This window comes from Mytilus galloprovincialis, chromosome 6 (genome assembly GCF_965363235.1).
Source record: "Mytilus galloprovincialis chromosome 6, xbMytGall1.hap1.1, whole genome shotgun sequence".
Lineage (NCBI taxonomy): Eukaryota > Metazoa > Mollusca > Bivalvia > Mytilida > Mytilidae > Mytilus > Mytilus galloprovincialis.
In genome coordinates this window covers 52,917,740-52,937,242 of record NC_134843.1, presented here as the reverse complement: position 1 = coordinate 52,937,242, position 19,503 = coordinate 52,917,740, and the positions used below count along the sequence as shown (strand labels likewise).

At 31.3% G+C, this 19,503-nt stretch overlaps 1 long non-coding RNA gene across 3 annotated transcripts; it reads right to left on the bottom strand.

The window, feature by feature from the left end:
• Window positions 1–2,619: 2,619 nt before the first annotated feature.
• LOC143079871 (uncharacterized) lies at window positions 2,620–16,384 on the bottom strand. 3 transcript variants are annotated; one of them, XR_012979514.1, is made up of 6 exons: window positions 16,246–16,383; window positions 15,251–15,367; window positions 13,247–13,340; window positions 12,743–12,897; window positions 11,666–11,778; window positions 2,620–10,694 (listed from the first exon to the last, which is right to left on the bottom strand). It is a non-coding gene; the product is annotated as an uncharacterized LOC143079871 (long non-coding RNA). The 3 variants fall into 3 exon arrangements; XR_012979515.1 differs by having other exon boundaries at window positions 12,743–12,886; XR_012979513.1 differs by having other exon boundaries at window positions 12,743–13,340; window positions 16,246–16,384.
• Between the last annotated feature and the right edge of the window lie 3,119 nt (window positions 16,385–19,503).

Genomic DNA, 19,503 nt, shown 5'->3' with positions numbered 1-19,503 from the left:
GTTCTTAGTTTGAAAAAAGTGTTCATCTGTTATTTATCGAATATAATAATTTAATTTAGCTTACATTTTTGTTTGTTTGGTAAACACTTTTAAAATGAATAAATGTTTATTGCAGGATTTAGATGAAATTTATCGGGAATATCTACATGTACCACCTTTAAATAACTTCAATGATGAAGACAATGATAATATTAATGATAATGAAAACAATGAACTTGAAGACACAGAACCTGTCGAACATATGTCCGAGACTGATGAAATTGCACAAGCAGCTGCAGCTTTCGTTCAACATCAAAATGGAGATAATATATGTATAAACAATGAAGATTTGAATATGGCCAAAATAACTGGAGATTGTGGTTGTCTTGCAAAATGTATAAACCAATTTGAACAAGATGAAATGATAACTCATATACTTTCTATGCGTGAACTATCAAAAGAAGGTAAAGACATGTACTTAATGGGTAAATTGAAATCAAAAGGAGTCGATAAATCCCGTTCAAGATATGGAGAGCGAAAGCGAACTAGATATGCTTATACCTTTGACGACAGAGAGGTTTGTCGCGATGTATTTCTTCTTACGCATGATATTGGAGAGTCCTATTTAAAGTCTTTGCTCAAACACATGAACACTAATGGTATTGCTCCACGAAAACATGGAAATTGCAATAGACGTCCGAAAAATGCATTTTCATTTGAGGAAATTTCAAATATAGTACAATACTTAAAAAAATATGCTCGTCTGCATGGTTTACCACAAGCTGCCCCACCTAACAGACATGACTCAGAACCTCATGTTTTGTTACCTACGTGTGAATCAAAACAGTCTGTGTTTGACACATATATATCAGCATGTCAGGCAGATGGAACTAGAAGTGTCCACTTAACAACATTCAAAAATGTCTGGTCGTCTTGCTGTCCGCACATACGATTCGCGTCTTTACATTCTGATGTGTGTAATACTTGTAAAAGGCTACGAGAATCTGTCACTCTAGCACAAACCGAGGAGGACAAAATTGAAACATCCCAAAATTACATATCCCATATTGAAGCTGCAAGGAGAGAACGAGAGCTGTACAACGGATGGTTGTCAAAATCGCGCGACGAGTTTAGTAACTATAATCAAGGACAGGTTTTAAAGAATGTTCACTATACAATTGATTTTGCTCAAAGTATTAGTTTGCCACATCATACTGATCAAGTCGGTCAACTGTATTTTTTATCCGCGCAGGGTAGTTAAGGCAGTGCCCCGGTCTAAAAATGACCAAAATTGTACATTTTATGTGAACACCTCACAAGAGCTTTATATCTTAGAGTTGTAAACAAACTTTTATGGTCACCTGATAGATATCGTCATTCCGAATTGAAATCATTTTTAAACCACTAAATATAGTATGCAAATTAGGTCACGTGACACGAAAAGTGACTGAAAACGAAAGTAAAAAGAAATGCAGAATTGCAAGGGCTAAAACACCATATTTTTTCGTATGAATGCCCGTTTTGGAATCGCCAGACACTGGAAATATAAAATACTACTGCTCATTTGAATGACAAATCCTTTTGGTAGTCCTACCTTGTAAATTCTAACATCTCGCATCTGAAAACGTCAACTTTCCAAGTTCAATCAATATTTATTTCCGTAATCAATTTATTTTACATAATGAGCAGTACTTTCCTTTTAGTTCGTTTAGAAATCCATGTGCCAGTCAAATTTTTACTCGATCCGTTTAGTTTTAGCCCTTGCAATTCGCATTATTTGTACACACATTTATGAAAATAGAGAAATAAACAAATTTATAAAACGTATTAGCGATCAAGAAAAGTAAAATGTGGACGAAACCGGAAAAATACGGAATTCCGTATATGTGTAAAGAAAGACAACTCTGTTGACGTGGCAATAGCCAACTTTTCAACGCGGTAATTTTGTTTTTTTTTATTTATTTTATAATTGTTGGTAGTCCAGTTTTGCTAAATTAATATTTATAAATACATAATTTTATTTATTTGAATTATTTTGCAGATTTCCATGTTTATAGAAGAGGCCTCAACAAGGAAAATATTTCTTCAAACTAAAGTGACTGTATATTTCGTAGTACTATTTGTTTTTATATGTATTCACGAGTATTATCTATAGTTTTATCAATAAATATAAAATACCTTGTATCTGTTTCACTTCTGTTCATCAAGGGTAATACAAACTTGATGCCCCTTCAGTCCTCTTTTCCAAATTCGATATCCTAAATATTTTTATTTTTTGTTTCTGTTGACAGTGTAACCATTCTTTTTTTTTATTTTGTATGAAAGCAAGTCTCTTATTTGATAAAACCTTTTTTTATTTTAACTTCCTTTACACTTCCCTCCAAATCAAAAGTGCCACCAGATGGCACTCAGACAGACATATTGGAAAAGAAAATGCAGCTTTTGTGAATTTTTTTTATACATTTGAAATTAATCATTTGAAAATGCCATAAACAGAATGAATTTGTGCAATTTTGTAAAAACAATCATAGCTCGTGCTACCAAAGACCAGACAGCACTCGACTATTGGGAAACACATCAAAACAAACCCAATGAACTACCAAACAGTCCTGAAAAGCTGGTGCCAAAATTTAATACAAATTTCAGTGTTTCAAAAAGATTTATTTCTTATTCAAATATAATGAAAAACTACAGTAAAATGCAAATAAATCAAGAAAAGTTCAGGCTTCTTCTACCAAGAATACAGAAATATGTAACACAAAATACAAAATGGAAAAATGGCAATACCAATGGTCAAAAACAATTGTTTATTAATACATTTTCTATATATCAGTGGATGAAGTTATCTGAAAAGGACAAGGCTAAGCATACTTTAACAGACTGTGAACAGTGTATGGTGTTTGATGCGTCCCTTCTACACAAGTCATCAGAAGTGGTAAAAAAAGACTCACTTGTTGGGGCATGCCAGAATGTGGCAAATATCATCCTTGAAAAGTCACCTCCAATGTCAAAAGCAGCTGAAAAAAATGTTGAAAATTTTGTCAAAGTCTTTACCCCTATAGCATCACAAAAACTTGGTGTAGATATTATCAAAACTGTTTCAAAGGTGATGAAACTAACACCAAAAAAGAGTAAATCCCAAAAGACAAAAACAGCTACAAAAATCTTGAAAAGAAACAACATCAAAATTAAAAATAAATTATCCTCCAATGGGCAGGATGTGCGCCATTTTTTGGCCTCTGGAAAGTCCTTCAGAAAACACGATAATGATCGAATGTCAATGTATTTTGTGACAAAAGCTGAGGCTCAGCAAAAGTTGAAGGTTAAAATTGAGAAACAAAAAAATGCTTTATTAAAGCCAAAAAAACACTATGGTAACTTCGACCATTATACTTTTGAAAAAGAAGAATTCCTATCAGCATTGAGGCAATTCCCTCATGGATCCCATGTTAATTGGAAAAAACTTGGCGAACAGTTTAATCTGACCAACAAAAAAGGGGAAAGACCAGCCAATGCAGGCCAGATATTGATGGGCTTTGCCCAATATAACAAAATAAATACGGACCAGTTCAACATCAACATGCGAGTAAGCAACCGCGATTATATTCAGAGAGTAAGGAGGGCAAAAAAACGATTATCTAAGGGCTTGACCATACCATCAACAAGATCAGCCAAAACTATTAGACAGGACATAAAACATCAGATTGACAATGGAGTGATTGATTTAGGAGAAAAGATTGCCCCCTCCCAGATATCATCAAACTATATTGATAACACTGGTAGGTTGATGTAAAATTGGTAATTTATATAAATAATTTACCATTTGGGAGCATATGTATTGGTTATATTCCGAAGAATTCTCCAAAAAAATAATGATTGATACAAAAATAAACATCAATTTCAAATGGACAAGTGGCACAGGGAGAAAATCTGTAAAAAAATATGACAATATAGAGTATAACAATATTCAAGAATATAACAATAGTATGACAACAGGTGGTGTAAAAGTAATTTCAAGCACAAACAAATCAAGTCTTAAATTGACCAAGCTTGGCACTCTAGAAAAAGTCCTCCATAATCATGATAATATACATTACACAACTTTAATATAAGTGCATAATATTATTTTTTTATTATCAAAGGATCTGACTTGAAAGTGAAGGGTATTTGATAATTCAAAATGTGAAGTTTTCTGTAAATTTAGGTGAAAATAGGTCAGCGCTTAAGCCTAGTTTCTATTCACAAAAATCTGACCACAAAACTTGATTACATGAATTTTACACAAAAAGTATTTTTCAACGCGAGATTTTTTGTGAAACGAGTCTGAAGAAAAAATTCAGTGCAATCTTTTTGTACTTAATGGCAAAAAAAATTGTAAGGTTTCAGTGGAACATAGTGACTCTCTCCTACTGTTGCTGTTGGTGTTTATAGCTTAATCAACAAAAATGATCTAAAGTCCATTTATGAATAAGTGACTTTCATAAAAAGAGGTACACCATTTTAACAAATTGTTTTCTTAGATACTAGTATCTGATTATAACAAAGTCTTGTCTAAGTTTGATACAAAGTCAGGATTGTTTAAGAAAGTTATTAAAATTTCAAACAAAATCACCAGAAAAAAAACCTATTTTAATTGATCAGTTAAATATGAGGAAAAGGAGATAAATATTTATTTAATTTACTTAATTTACTTCTGAATACTTTCTTATGATAATAAACAAGCTTCTGTCCTAGTTTTGTTCAAATCCAGAATAATTTAAGAAAGTAATGAAAACTTTAAAAACTTTAACCACAGAGTGAATGTTGTGTCTCCTGGCAGAAAAAAAACCAAGTCAATTCATAAGTAAAATACTTGGGTTTGAAAGACAGTTTTTGAAAGTTATTAAAATTCTGAAAAACTACAGAGTGAATATTTGTAGACGCTGACCCTGACGATGTAATGTCAGATTGCTATGTCTGGCTCGTGACAAAAAAAAATCATTCAAGGCATTCAAATATTAACATATTGGACAAATATATACATTTCCCTTAACATCTGATCTTTAATTCTCCAGAAATACATTATGATTTTAAATAATAAAGGTTTTTATACTGCAAAAACAAAAGTTAAGCAAATAATCACAAGAACAAATAATTTCTCACTGGTCAATGTTTTCTATTTCACAGAATTAATCATGAAATACAACAAACTTAAATTGAATATACAATATGAATTTAAAATTACACAAAAAATTGTAAATGAATACACGTAGTATATAAAATTTTACATTATACATAGATGATACAGGATAAGTAAAAGATACAGATTAAATAAACAATATATAATATATAATTAATATATAACAATTAATACTTGCTTCAACTCTGATCACAAATAGTTCTAGATTATAACAGAAATAAAAAAAACAAGTATCTGTTTTATAAAAAGATTTTGTCAACAACAAAACAAATACTCTATGGTATAGCTAAAATTAAGTATGTTAGAAACCAAAAAAGGAAAACACTATCAAATGCAGGCTAGATCTTGTTGGTGTTTGCAGAACAAATTAAACATTGATCACTTTGAACAACAAACAATGATAACTGTACATGTACAATTTATGTATGTTATTGAAAAATATAAAATTTATTTGAATGAGCTTTAGAAACAGGACAAACAGCTAGGCTCTGCTGAGCTTTTCTCCTGTTTCGTAGCGAGTACAAATAAATTTTTTATTTACTGACAATGTAAAGCAAAATTTATTTGTATACCGGTCATTTGTACAAAAGATGGCTAATTGCAGGCTAAATGAATATATATAACATAAAACAAACAGGTTTAAAACAGAGTTGTGTCAAAAACAGGTCTTCACATTATACATGAAAATGGTGATAAAAGGTGTTTAATAACCTAATACAATTACCTTAACAAAAATCATGGTAAAAAAGCACACAGGTCTTGCATTGAAGATTAAAAAATGAAATCTATATAAATTCATTAATACATCAGAAATCATGAAGTTGTAGGATGTTAAAAAAAGTCTTGCTATTAAAAATTTGTCAACGGCATCAATAAAAAAAATGTGAGATTAGGTTGGAAGACATTTTTAAGCGCACCTGTCCCCGCCTTAACAATTGACATAACCAATTTATGAGGATAAAGAATATTAATATGAAATCACAGTGACACATGTTATACCTAAAAAAATCACACCATATATTTATCTTATTGGATTGCCAAACAATAATATCTTACATACAGGGTATACATAGAAATAAACAAATTGTATTTCACCATGGCTTTCAAAGTTGTTATTAATTAATAATTTGAACAAAATTTCAGGCAAACTGTTAGAGAAGAAAACAACAATCTACAGCAGGAAATTCGAACTTACAAAACTCAGACAGAAAATATTAAATGAACATGCTGAAGGTGGACTGATGCGACTATATGATGATGAACACTATGATCAGTTAACTGCAAATGAATTGAAAGAAAGGTACGTGTATGACCAAATTATAAACCAGATGCTCCGCAGGGCGTAGCTTTATACGACCGCAGAGGTTGAACCCTGAACGGTTAGGGCAAGTATGGACACAACATTCAAGCTGGATTCAGCTCTAAATTTGGATTGTGATTAAATAGTTGACACAGCATAGGTTTCTGACACAGAATGAATGTGTTCTAATGAACTTAAAATTTTTGTTTCTCTTAGAGCAATTCACTATGCTGTTGAATATTAATCCTCTCAAAAAAATGTTTGAAGAAATTTTCTTTTTTATTTATGAAATTTCAAATGAGAAAAATTGAACCCAATTTTTTTAATCACATCCCCCTTTCCCTTATTCCAAAACTAATCTCAATTAAAATTTCTAATGGAGTTTGCAACAATAACTACTCATTTAAATACATCATAAAATATTAAGATGTAAAAAAACTGCTTGTTATCACTGAATGGTAAAGATTATTTTAATTTATCAGTTGGTAGTAAAAAGTGAATATACATTGTATATTGTATATAACAAAGATTTAAGTTGATTCTGGACAAAGAAAGATAACTCCAATTAAAAAAAAATCTTGCTATTGCACAATATTTTGCAATTAGATATTTCTTGCTTACTATTCTGGACAAAGAAAGATAACTCTAATAAAAAAAAAATTTGATATTTCACAATATTGTGCAATTAGATATTTCTTGCCATTGCGCAATACTGTGCAATTGAAAAGACTTGCTATTGCACAATACTTAATATAATAATTTTAGATCCTGATTTGGACCAACTTGAAAACTGGGCCCATAATAAAAAATCTAAGTACATTTTTGGATTCAGCATATCAAAGAACTTCAAGATTTCAATTTTTGTTAAAATCAGACTAAGTTTAATTTTGGACCCTTTGGACTTTAGTGTAGACCAATTTGAAAACAGGACCAAAAATGAAGAATCTACATACACAGTTAGATTTGGTATATCAAAGAACCCCATTTATTCAATTTTTGATGAAATCAAACAAAGTTTAATTTTGGACCCCGATTTGGACCAACTTGAAAACTGGGCCAATAATCAAGAATCTAAGTACATTTTTAGATTCAGCATATCAAAGAACCTAACTGATTCATTTTTTGTCAAAATCAAACTAAGTTTAATTTTGGACCCTTTGGACCTTAATGTAGACCAATTTGAAAACGGGACCAAAAGTTAAGAATCTACATACACAGTCATGACAGTTAGATTCAGCATATCAAAGAACCCCAATTATTCAATTTTGATGAAATCAAACAAAAGTTTAATTTTGGACCCTTTGGGCCCCTTATTATGTTGGGACCAAAACTCCCAAAATCAAACCCAACCTTTCTTTTATGGTCATAAACCTTGTGTTTAAATTTCATAGATTTCTATTTACTTATACTAACGTTATGGTGCGAAAACCAAGAAAAATGCTTATTTGGGTCCCTTTTTGGCCCCTAATTCCTAAACTGTTGGGACCTAAACTCCCAAAATCAATACCAACCTTCCTTTTGTAGTCATTAACATTGTGTTTAAATTTCATTGATTTCTATTTACTTAAACTAATGTTATTGTGCGAAAACCAAGAATAATGCTTATTTGGGCCCTTTTTTGGCCCCTAATTCCTAAACTGTTGAGACCAAAACTCCCAAAATCAATCCCAACCGTTCTTTTGTGGTCATAAACCTTGTGTCAAAATTTCATAGATTTCTATTAACTTAAACTAAAGTTATAGTGCGAAAACCAAGAAAATGCTTATTTGGGCCCTTTTTGGCCCCTAATTCCTAAAATGTTGGGACCAAAACTCCCAAAATCAATACCAACCTTCCTTTTGTGGTCATAAACCTTGTGTTAAAATTTCATAGATTTCCATTCACTTTTACTAAAGTTAGAGTGCGAAAACTAAAAGTATTCGGACGCCGGACGACGACGACGACGACGCCGACGCCGACGCCAACGTGATAGCAATATACGACGAAAATTTTTTCAAAATTTGCGGTCGTATAAAAATCATAAAAATAAGTGGATGTGGTATGATTGCCAATGAGACAAGTATTCTCAGTTTTGCATAGCTATACATAGGCCCCTACCAGGGTAAAATCCAAACATTATATACGATGTAATACAATGCATGTCTATTTTTACATTTAAATCAAATATCATAAATATTTCCAAATATTTTTGTCTTTAATTTGTCAGAAACTTATTATCTCCCTTTGTAAAGGAATATGGTTTAGCATAGTACTCCAACATTTGATATGTATCATACCTCGGGACTAAATCATCAGACAAGAAAATAAATTTTAAATTGATCTACTGATCTATAACTTGCCATGATAAAACTAAATACCAAATATCAATTTCTTCAAGAACGAGGAGGAGAAAGGTTGGAAAACTGATTTGCCGTACCGACCAATGAACAGTGCAAACCTTTTGTCCCCTTCAACGTTGTCAGTAGGTGTCTAATAAAAGTTGCATGCTATTTTATCTACAGGAAATTCTACATGTATACTATGATACAAAACATCTGTGACATTTGCATTTCTATTTACAGGTATAAAAGATTAGGACAGCTGTTTACACCTAACAGTAACAGTAATGAACTGAAACATCTGGAGAGGATACGTATGCTAAAATTCTGGCATGACCATTCAGATGTACTGAATCATACTTTTGTAAGCTTTATGCTTAGCATCATTTATGACAAAGCCCTGTACTTAACAAATGAGGAATATAAGGCAAAATTTCCAGAGAGATCCAACCTCGACGTACAATCTGTGGTTGAACGTCCCCACCTTTACATCTTGGGGAGATCCAAAAGCACAAATGATGAACAGTTAAGCTTTGTTGCAGAACGGGTCAAAGACCTTATGAATTTAGTTCAACCCACATGTATAAGAGGAATACAAATTACTGATGAGCTCAGAATTTTCAGTGGTGATGGACCAGCACGCCAATTTGAAGCTGGCCAGCAGCAAGGAGGCAATTTTTCATGCATTTGTGGTATTCAAGCAGAAGACCATAGAAATCTGCATTGTGCCTATAATACAACCATGAAATCCTTAGAGGAAAGAAGACAGATTTTCGTCAAAGGTCTGCATTGGAGAAATTTTCCTGAAAATTCATGTCCTCTTTCTCATCTGAAAAAGGATGACATGGCAGATGAGTTAGAAGCCAGGGGATATAACACCAACAGAAAATCAAAAGCTGAATTGGAACAGCACCTCAAAAATGAACTTAAGGGTATACAACGACCACCAGCACTAATGTGTCATAACCCTCAAAATCCAGCAGACACAATAAACTGCTCAAAATATGAAGTTTTAGCCTGTGAACCTCTGCATGACATAACGAACATTGTACAACATATTATCATGGAACTGCCACATCACATTCAAAACAGTGAAGTCAAAAAACAATTAGAAAAATTTAGTCAGTCAACTATTGGGGAAAAAAATCAAATCAAAGGGTCGGATGCAAGACTATATGCAGTTAAGTTGGCGAAATTTATACAAAACCTTCATCAAGAGAAAAAAATACAGAATGACGTATTGAATTTAAGCAATGCCTTGGTAGAAATAATCAACATCTGCTACAGTGGTCATGATGCTAGGAACCAGAGGTCTGTTCTAAGACTGCATAATCAATGCTTTGTTTTTGCTCTAGCATGTCTAAAGGTGATAGGATCCCCCCAAAAAATGACTGCAAGGAAGTTCTATGGAAGTCATTTCCATAGTTTGGTCATACATGCACCTGAAACATACAGATTGCTTTGCCTTAGATCTGTTGTTCCTGAGGAAGAAGAGAGAACATTTGGTGATATTAGATCAATATCAAAAAATACAAGCAATCGTCAACCAGAATATGTAGTTGACAATGCTGTTATGCGGTTTAATGCTCAACAAGAAAGCCATAGTGTAATCGAGTCTATACAGAAACAAGAGTCTGTCATCAGTCAGCAAGCAAAGTTTCTTGACAAGAAAACGAATACAACAATTAAAATTACTGACATCATTAAAAACCCTTATCAGTTTCAATGCCATCTTCAGAGAATACCAGATTTCCTCCTATGTGGCAAAGGCGTGTGGTGGTCTCTTTCAGCCAGCTCTGTGATCTTCCATGATACTGTAGATCAGGATCTGAACAGCAATAATCCACCATTACATAATCTCAGGTCTACAACATTAGTAGAAGAACAAAGTTACTTGTTGGAGTGTTGGGATGAAGTTCTAAAAAGAGTGGAGAAAAGTACAATTAAAATTCCTGTTCATAAAATCAAGTGTTACAGAAATGATCAACTTGTCAAGACTCTCTACACTGACATTTTTGAGGATGAAAGTTCTGATGAAGAAAACACTGGTAGGTGTTTATTATTTAACATAAAATTTTCAAGTAAAATCATTTTAAAGATAAATAATTTATTTAAAATTCCTCATGAAATTTATGTAGATATTCATTTGAAAAGTGCAACACCTAGACTTTATAGGTATAAAATATGGTAAACATACAATTAAGTGTGTATTTTTATATATTTTCTCGTATGCAATTGTTTCATAATGATTTTTTTTCTTTTTCTTATATACTATCTGTGTCAATACAATTATTTATCTTTCTCTCATATAATGCCATCTGTTTCATTACAATGCTGTTAATTTTTTTTTATCTTATCCTTGTATGCAGAGATTTCCATTAATTTTTCATTTGCTGGCAAGCTTTTATTTAAGAAATGAACTGTTCTTTTTGTAACTTCATTGCGGTGTAAAAGTGATGACCGAAGTATATTTTCCCCGCTTCATTCTAAAAATGTGTGCAAGGTCAATTTTTTTTAGCTAGGATCATGAAAATATGAATTTTATCATTTTTCTTATCTAATTCACCTATGCACTTTAATGTCAGGACCTCGTGTTATCATGCATGATAAGTTTTATTGTGTAATGCAATTGCTTAAGGAATAACACGTGATTTGCAGTTAGCCAATCAGAATAACATATTATAATGAGACATACAGCAGATGTAATTATTTGATAAATATAAACTTGGAACATTTTGTGTAAACCACACAAGTCATAATCAATAAATACTTTAAAATATCAATTTTTGCATCTGAAACTACAACTTATCATTAATGTGTCAACATGTGCAAGAAGTACTTCAATACATTTTTTGGCAGTGTGTACAGATTTATTGAAATTATTCTTACAGAAATTATTCATCCCATTGCATCTGCCGTAATCCACAATGAAGAGGAAACTATCAACAGAACTAGGAGTCATGGTAAGTTTCTTGCTGTTGTACACATTTTAACTTCTAAATCTTCAAAAAACATAAGAAAGAATATAAAAGCATGTGAACACCATAATAAATAAAAAGAAAATATAATTTGGGTTGCTGTCACATTGATCTGAAATTATCAATGGCAAATTATAGCTTTGCATATATTGGATTATATTTTTTTACTTTTGCTGAAATGTTCATTGGCATACATGTGCCTAAGTAACTGTCGTGACTGTCTCAATATCTTTTATTCATGTTAAAACACGAGTAATAATTCACTACTTGGTCAGTTATATACATGGGATAGTGTAAGTGCTTTCTAATGTGCTGGTCACAAATAATCATTTACTTAATACACTATATCTATATCCATTAAATCATTTGGGATAGACACATGATTTATTACCAATAAAGGTAATAAATCATTACAGCAATGTCCATAAATTAAGGTAATGCACCCTAACATGTTGATATTTTGTGTTAATAGAAACTGATGAAAGCAGTGAAGAATCTGAAAGTAATGATGGAATGAATACAGATACAAGTTCTGAACTGGAAAACTTGGGTACTGTTTTTATAACTTGCACATACATTAATTGATTATTAATCCATTTCATTATTTATTAACGAGAAATGTTCATGAAAATACTATTCTTTTACTTATAATTTCAAATTGCCTTTCTACAAAACATTCAAGATGAAAAGGTTCTTGAAAGCTTTTAAGAATAATATCTACACAAATATGAAAAATAAAGTCTTGTATGATTTTTAATTTTAGTTTCTTGTGTATACTTTGGAGTTTAGTATGACATCCATTATCACTGTACTAGTAATAAGTATGCATATTTTTAAGGGCCAGCTGAAGGACATCTACGGGTGCGGGAATTCTCGCTACATTGAAGACCCATTGGTTGACTTCGGCTGTTGTCTGCTCTATGGTCGGGTGACTGTCGCTTTGACACATTCACCATTTCCTTTCTCAATTTTATTTCATTGTACTTACAAGTGTTCTATGTTCTGTTATCTTGATTTACAGAAATGCTACCTATTGCAACACCAATCATTGATGATGATTGCAAAGACAGTGAACCCATACAGCCAGAAGATGCAGATCTTGAACTGCCACAAATATGCCAATCTGTCAATCCTAGTATGTTTCTTGATGTAATATTCAGTAAAATAAAAAAAAAAATAAAAAAAATAATTAATGAAATTAAAAGAAAGAAATTCAGTTCCAGATTAAAACATAAACAGATTACTTTTGTAATTTGAAACATTTTGGAAACTTTCACTTTATAGATTAGGTGTCATCTTCTCATTTCTTCTTTTTTCATCATGAGAGTAAGATTTTTAAAAAGACTTCTTATAAAATAGTGTGAAACTTTGAAAGGTTTATTTTTTTTAGTGACTGTGTTTGTTGTCTGTATGCACTTTTTATTTTTTAATCTTGGTTTTCTTCACTAATTTGTTCTGCTATCAAATATTTTCCTATCAAAAATTAACTCACTAATTTCATCTGTATAAATTCATTTTTACAGCTCCAACAATTGATGACAAATGTGGTGTTCCTGTAGTAGCCAAAGTCAATTTATATCCAAACCCTGAAAATGATGAAACTAAAAAGTTGTACAAGTCTTACATGAAAGGTAAAAAAATATTTCAAATTAATATATATGATATAAATCATGAAACCAGGTCAAAATCTTAACTGCTAGTAATTATAAAACAGAAGATGAGACAACTCTCCACAAGAGACTGAAATGACACAAATATTAACAACTAGGGGTCATCATACGGCCTTCAACAATGAGCAAAGTCAATACTGTATAGTCAACTATTAAAGGCCCAGCAGTTACAAGGTAAAACAATTCAAATATGAACCTAACCCCTTTATTTATGTACAAAAAATAAACTAAAATAAAAATGTAACACACAAAAGACAACAACCACTATATTACAGGCTCCTGACTTTGGACAGGCACATACATACAGAATGTGGGAAGATTAAACATATTAACGGAATCCCAACCCTCCCCTAAACTGGGACACTGGTGTAACAGTAAAACATAAGAATTAACTAAAAATATCAGTTGAAAAAGGCAAAACTCAGTAGATGGACACAAATACAAACTAATTGAAGGCCATACATTGACCTATAATGGTTTACTCTTTTTTAAATTGTTATTTGGATGAAGAGTTGTCTCATTGGCACTCACACCACATCTTTGGATATCTAAATACTACTAATAATATAATGTCTATTGAAAAACCTTTTTCCTAGATGAAAAAAAAATAGAAAGTTCTTATTTTTATACTTTATATCATGTATATGTATTACAGATTTAAAAAAAAGGAATGATTTTCATTTTTTAGTTCTCAAATGGTCTCAAAAAGAACTACATACATGTACTTATTATCCAATTGAAGTGAATGCAATAGTTAATAATTGCAAAAGCAATACCAGTAAGTACATCTATTTCATACTACAATATTTTAATTAACATTTAACCATACAATTTTTTGAAGCAGCACAGTAAACAATATTGCTATATGGTATTTAGTTCAACTTTATTGTTCTCTCATTAGGACAGAAACCAATTATGGCCATTTACATATTAACATATTATAATATTGATAGTATAAAGAAAGGCAACATGTATACTATTAAAGTTTTAAGTTCAGATGCATAGCCCCGAAAAGATAATGCTACGAAATATGGACATAAAAATAGCCATTACCCACATTTAATAATCAAACTTTTCTTTCCGACATACATTTTAATGGAATAACCATCAGTCAGGGGTACTGCTTGAAGAAGTAAAAAAAAAATTTACACATATAAGATAATTATAATGTTTAAATAATCTCCCTTTAATTATCTTCAAAAATTACATATAAAGGAAATTTTTCTAACAATCCCAACAAAATTCTCAAGTTGTGAGATGTAAAATCATTGCTTTAATGATTTAGGTAAGCTCATATCTTTTTATTAGAGTTCAATGTTTCATCTCATTAATTCAACAAATTACTGATTTAGCAAAGATCTGAAGTATTTGGCAACCTTCAAAAATTGCTCCTTTGGAGCTTGTAAATTAGCAGTGTCAGATAAATGGAATTAATAAAGACATTTGCAAAGGGCAGATAATTAAAAAATATTATTACAGCAAAGAAATCCTAAGAATTCAATATAAGAAGATAGAAGGACTTTTTTTTTAACTTATACATAAAAATATGAATGTCTAAGGAACAAAACACAGCCAATATTTTTTTCCCTATACAAGTAAATATAATTCACTTTAAAAAAAAAGTTTTATAAGTATCCTACAAATTTACTTATATCAGTATATTAATATTACTTTTTCAAGTAATTAAAAATAACTTGTACAAGTAGTATCCCTCACTGACCACTGACCATACAGCACAATAACAAAAAAAGATTGCTTTTAAGCTGTAGTGAACAATGTATAAACCCCCAACAAAAATGTGATTATTTAATAAACTACTTGTATACCCATTTGCAGAATCCATGGAACTCTCAGCAGGAAACGCACAGATTAGCCACGATAATGTCAAAGACTGTACAAAGCTACCAAGTGATCTTCAATCTAATTGCCAAAGTTGGTGAATTCTAAAAAAAATCAACAACACAAAACTATATAGAAAAAGTTTAAAAGAAACTATCTAAATTTTAAAATATCTTTAAATAATTGCTATTAAAAATATAAATGATCATATTTAAAGAAATATTTCAATACAAATATCTAAGTTAAGGTTATCTAAGATGCAGCTAGTGCTCAACCCTTCTTTTACAAAACAATCAGATAAGGACCCAATACACAGCAATATGAACATGTGTTACAAAAAATATATTTTTTTCAGGACCTACACAAGTTCTATCCAACGCTAGACAAGTTAGCAATTATGCTGCAAAGAAATACACAAAACTTCCAATTACAAAACCATCTGAATGCAAAGGTTTGATTTGACTTTATAACAAATTATTGATTTTTCTCTTTACATTATATATAAGCATTAATTCTATATAACAAATGATGAAAAGAAAACACATATCATCAATTGATCAAAATTTAAAAAAAAATAAATGAAAAACAATTTCGGTCAACACATAATTTTTACCAGATTTTGACAATCCAAAATAAAATAATTAAAATTTGCTGACCCACTGACCCTATTTTTCAAAAATATATAACTGGAACCACACATTTTTTTTATATGACCTAAGTATAGCAACCAAGTTGCATTAGCATGACAAAAGTGTATTTGATATAACAGACATTTCATTAAATTTTATTCAAAACAGGACAAGCAAGAGGAGCTGTCAAGAGAAAATTGAATTTTGGAAAAGAGAGGGACGATGAAGGTGAGAGACTTAAACTTGACATCAATTTCAGTATTCCTAATCTTTGACTCAGCTTGCATCTAAGCAGAGAAGACCTAGGCCTCTGTTGCACATTCTTAATGAATTATCATATTTCTAAAGATTACCTTTTTCTATGTTTATTTTCAACTTTGGTATTGAACATGTTGAATGGTCTGCAAAAAATACACCTCTGTTGAGGACAGGATATCTATAAAATAAGTAAGTGATATTATGTAAGATGCAAAACATTTCTACTTTATTGTATTACAGCACATTTCAGTGAGTATGTAGCTAATGGTAATATCTTTGGTAAGCTTGCTTGTTAGCTGAACCGTGAAGTCATTGTTAGGTAAGGTAAACTACCCTCCTTTTAAAGTAGCTTAGTCCTACAGAGAGATAGATTGGTTATCTGTTGGGCTAGTCTACTATTAAAGAAGGGTAGTTTACCTAACCTAACAATGACTTCACGGTTCACCTAACAAGCAAGCTAACCAAAGATATTACTATTAGCTACATACTCACTGAAATGTGCTGTAATAACTTCAATAATCTGTTTTACATGTAATGCTTCAAAGGACTAAACAACATATATTAAATTATTCATATTCTTAGTAATGTTCATTTCAGAAAAGGAAAATCACCAATGGAAAATGGTTACTTCTAATACAGCATCATCTGAAATTGAGAAGAAATCAACTAGACAAAAAGAAAGCAGCAACAGTATGTAGCTTAAACTGCTTTAAACTGTAATGTAAATTGTTGTTAGCAATTAAAAAGAATTACATTTGGTTGGCATTTTTTTAATTGTCAGTCTTACAAACTTTGCATGTACCATTGTGCTGTAGAAAGCTTGATTGATAGTATAATACTTAGCTTGTCATACATCCCAAACAAAATTTTCTGCACTTCCAAAAGGATTCTTTTATCTGATTTTTCTGCTGATCAGTTGAAATGTTTAACCTGTCCAGTTACTAAGTAGTGTTACAACTTCAATTATATGCAACACATAAGTAGTAATTAGAAAGGTCTATTTTTTTTTTAATGCTGGAAATTTAATTAGAAAGCATATATGAATTTATAATCTATAAATAAAATCCTGACCCTTCTGCAAAAAGACAATATTAATACATGTAACAAGTATAGAGATAAAGATCTGGATATAGCCTTTCTTTCCCCAAATTTATGTGCTTATTGAGTATTTAAAATATGTTTTAAGTCTTTGACCAGTCCCTACGATAGGTTAGGAGGGTAGGAGGGATCCTGATCCCGAAATCCTGGGCTTAAAAACCAGAAATCAAGAAGTCCTGAATTTAAATAAATTTAAATCCTGACATTGGTAAAAAGAATTCCCTGATCCTGAAACTCCGAGCTTAAAAACACCCTTTCCCAGAGTCCTGATAAAGGTCCCCGCCTTCATAGGCGCTTTACAGGAAAACGTTGCCACCCAAGTATCTTTAACTTCTATCTAATTAATTTGCAAACAAAATGAAGATGACTAGTAAGATGTTGGTGTTTCCTAAACAATTAAAGAGGTTTTTTACTGGAGAGCATCTTTAAATTTGTAGGCAATATTTATCTTCCTTTGCCTGCTTTTACATGCATTTTCTTTGTTTCATTATTGTCAATTGCATTCTTTCTGTATTAATTACCCAGTCAAGATGTTTTTTCATCAGATATTTATTTACCCATCTCAATGAACAATGATCAACACGTTGCAATGTTCACTCAATCATGTAAAATTAAAATTTCACTTCCGTTTGATGATAGATAAAACCTAATCAACAAGCCCCGATCTACACAATAATTATATTTGTGAGACTCAGATTTAGTTACACAATTCTTTTTTTTTATTTAGTATTTCAATGTTTTTTTATACTTTTTTGTCATGAACCTTGATATTAGACTTGAATCATGTAAATATTGATTTCATACTGCAATTTTTGCATTAACACGTTCATGAGTTGTAATTTTTTTTTATTTCAATGAATTCTGTCAAGTTCCTTTTTTTTATATTGGCCATGGGCAAATTGGTTTTAAAAAATTACTTTTTTGGTTGTTGAAATGCGCATACTATTTCCATGCTGCTCCCTGTTCTGTATAAATTTGAATGCCTATCCCAACACACTTTTCCGGACAGGTGTTGATTTTATTTTTCCTTTTAGATAAAACGCAAAAAAAAATGACCAATATGACAGAGATGGAAAAATTGGAACTGCTTTTTGGAGAGACTGAGGAAATGAGACAGCTTAAAGCAGATTCTGACAGAATTCAGAGATGTCCTGGTGTGTCTTCATTTCAGACAGCACTTGATTGCAGCCATGCCAAAATTCAGACAAAAGTGGTCCAGAAACAGTCGAAACTTCAAGGTTTGCTATCGAAATCACCGGAAAACAAAAGACTGCTTTTTGAAAAGACTCTGGCTGAACTGCTACTTACGTCATGGAACTGCTATTATGAGGGCTCAGGAAAGAGAATTTAGATAACTTGTAATTAGAATATTGTAAATACATCATTTTTCTATGTCAATTTTGTATACTTTTTGTAAAAAAAAAAAAATCATCTAGTTTTATAAAAATATGAATAAACATACAGTCAAATCTAGTTTAGTCCAGTGAACATTTTAAAAAGGGAAAGGTTAAAACATTTTGATTCATCTTAAGTTAAGTCAGGAGTTACATATGTCATTTCTTGTTCCGATATTTTGACTTCATTGTTAACATGGTTAACCTTGAGGCGGAAAAAGTAGTAGTTATTCCCATTCATCATCATCTGTGGTGTACATTTAACAAATAATTCATTCAATAACTAGTATGCATGGTGTTAACAAAAGATAACAATCATAGTGGTATAAAATCCTTAAGTACTTGTTAAAAAAAAAATAGTTTTTGATTTATTTTAGTGTATAAATGTATTTGTTGTGTGCAGTCTTTTTTCTTTAAAAGTTTATCTTAATTATGTCGTCTTTTATTGGTTCTTCTAGGTTTGCAAAAATTGGGTCTATTTTTTTTTCAATTATCAGAGGTAAACTGTATTCCACAATTATTAGTTCTTCATGGTTAAACAAGAAAGCAGTCAACAAACAATAAGTTTAATTTGCAATTTTTATTTTATAAATACTAAAAAAATGAAGATAGTATATTTTTAGGCCTAAATAGTGAGGGGGGATAGGACCTTTATCGGGACTCCGGGATTGGGTGTTTTTAAACTCGGGATTGACCCTTTCGGGATCCGGGAATTCTTTTTTCCAATTTCGGGACATCTGGATTTCGTATTTTTAAGCTCGGGATTTCTTGTTTTCAGTTTTTAAGTCCGGGGTTTCGGGATCAGGACCCCTTCTACCCCCCCCCCCCCCCCCATAGAGGGAACATAAAATGTTTAACTTT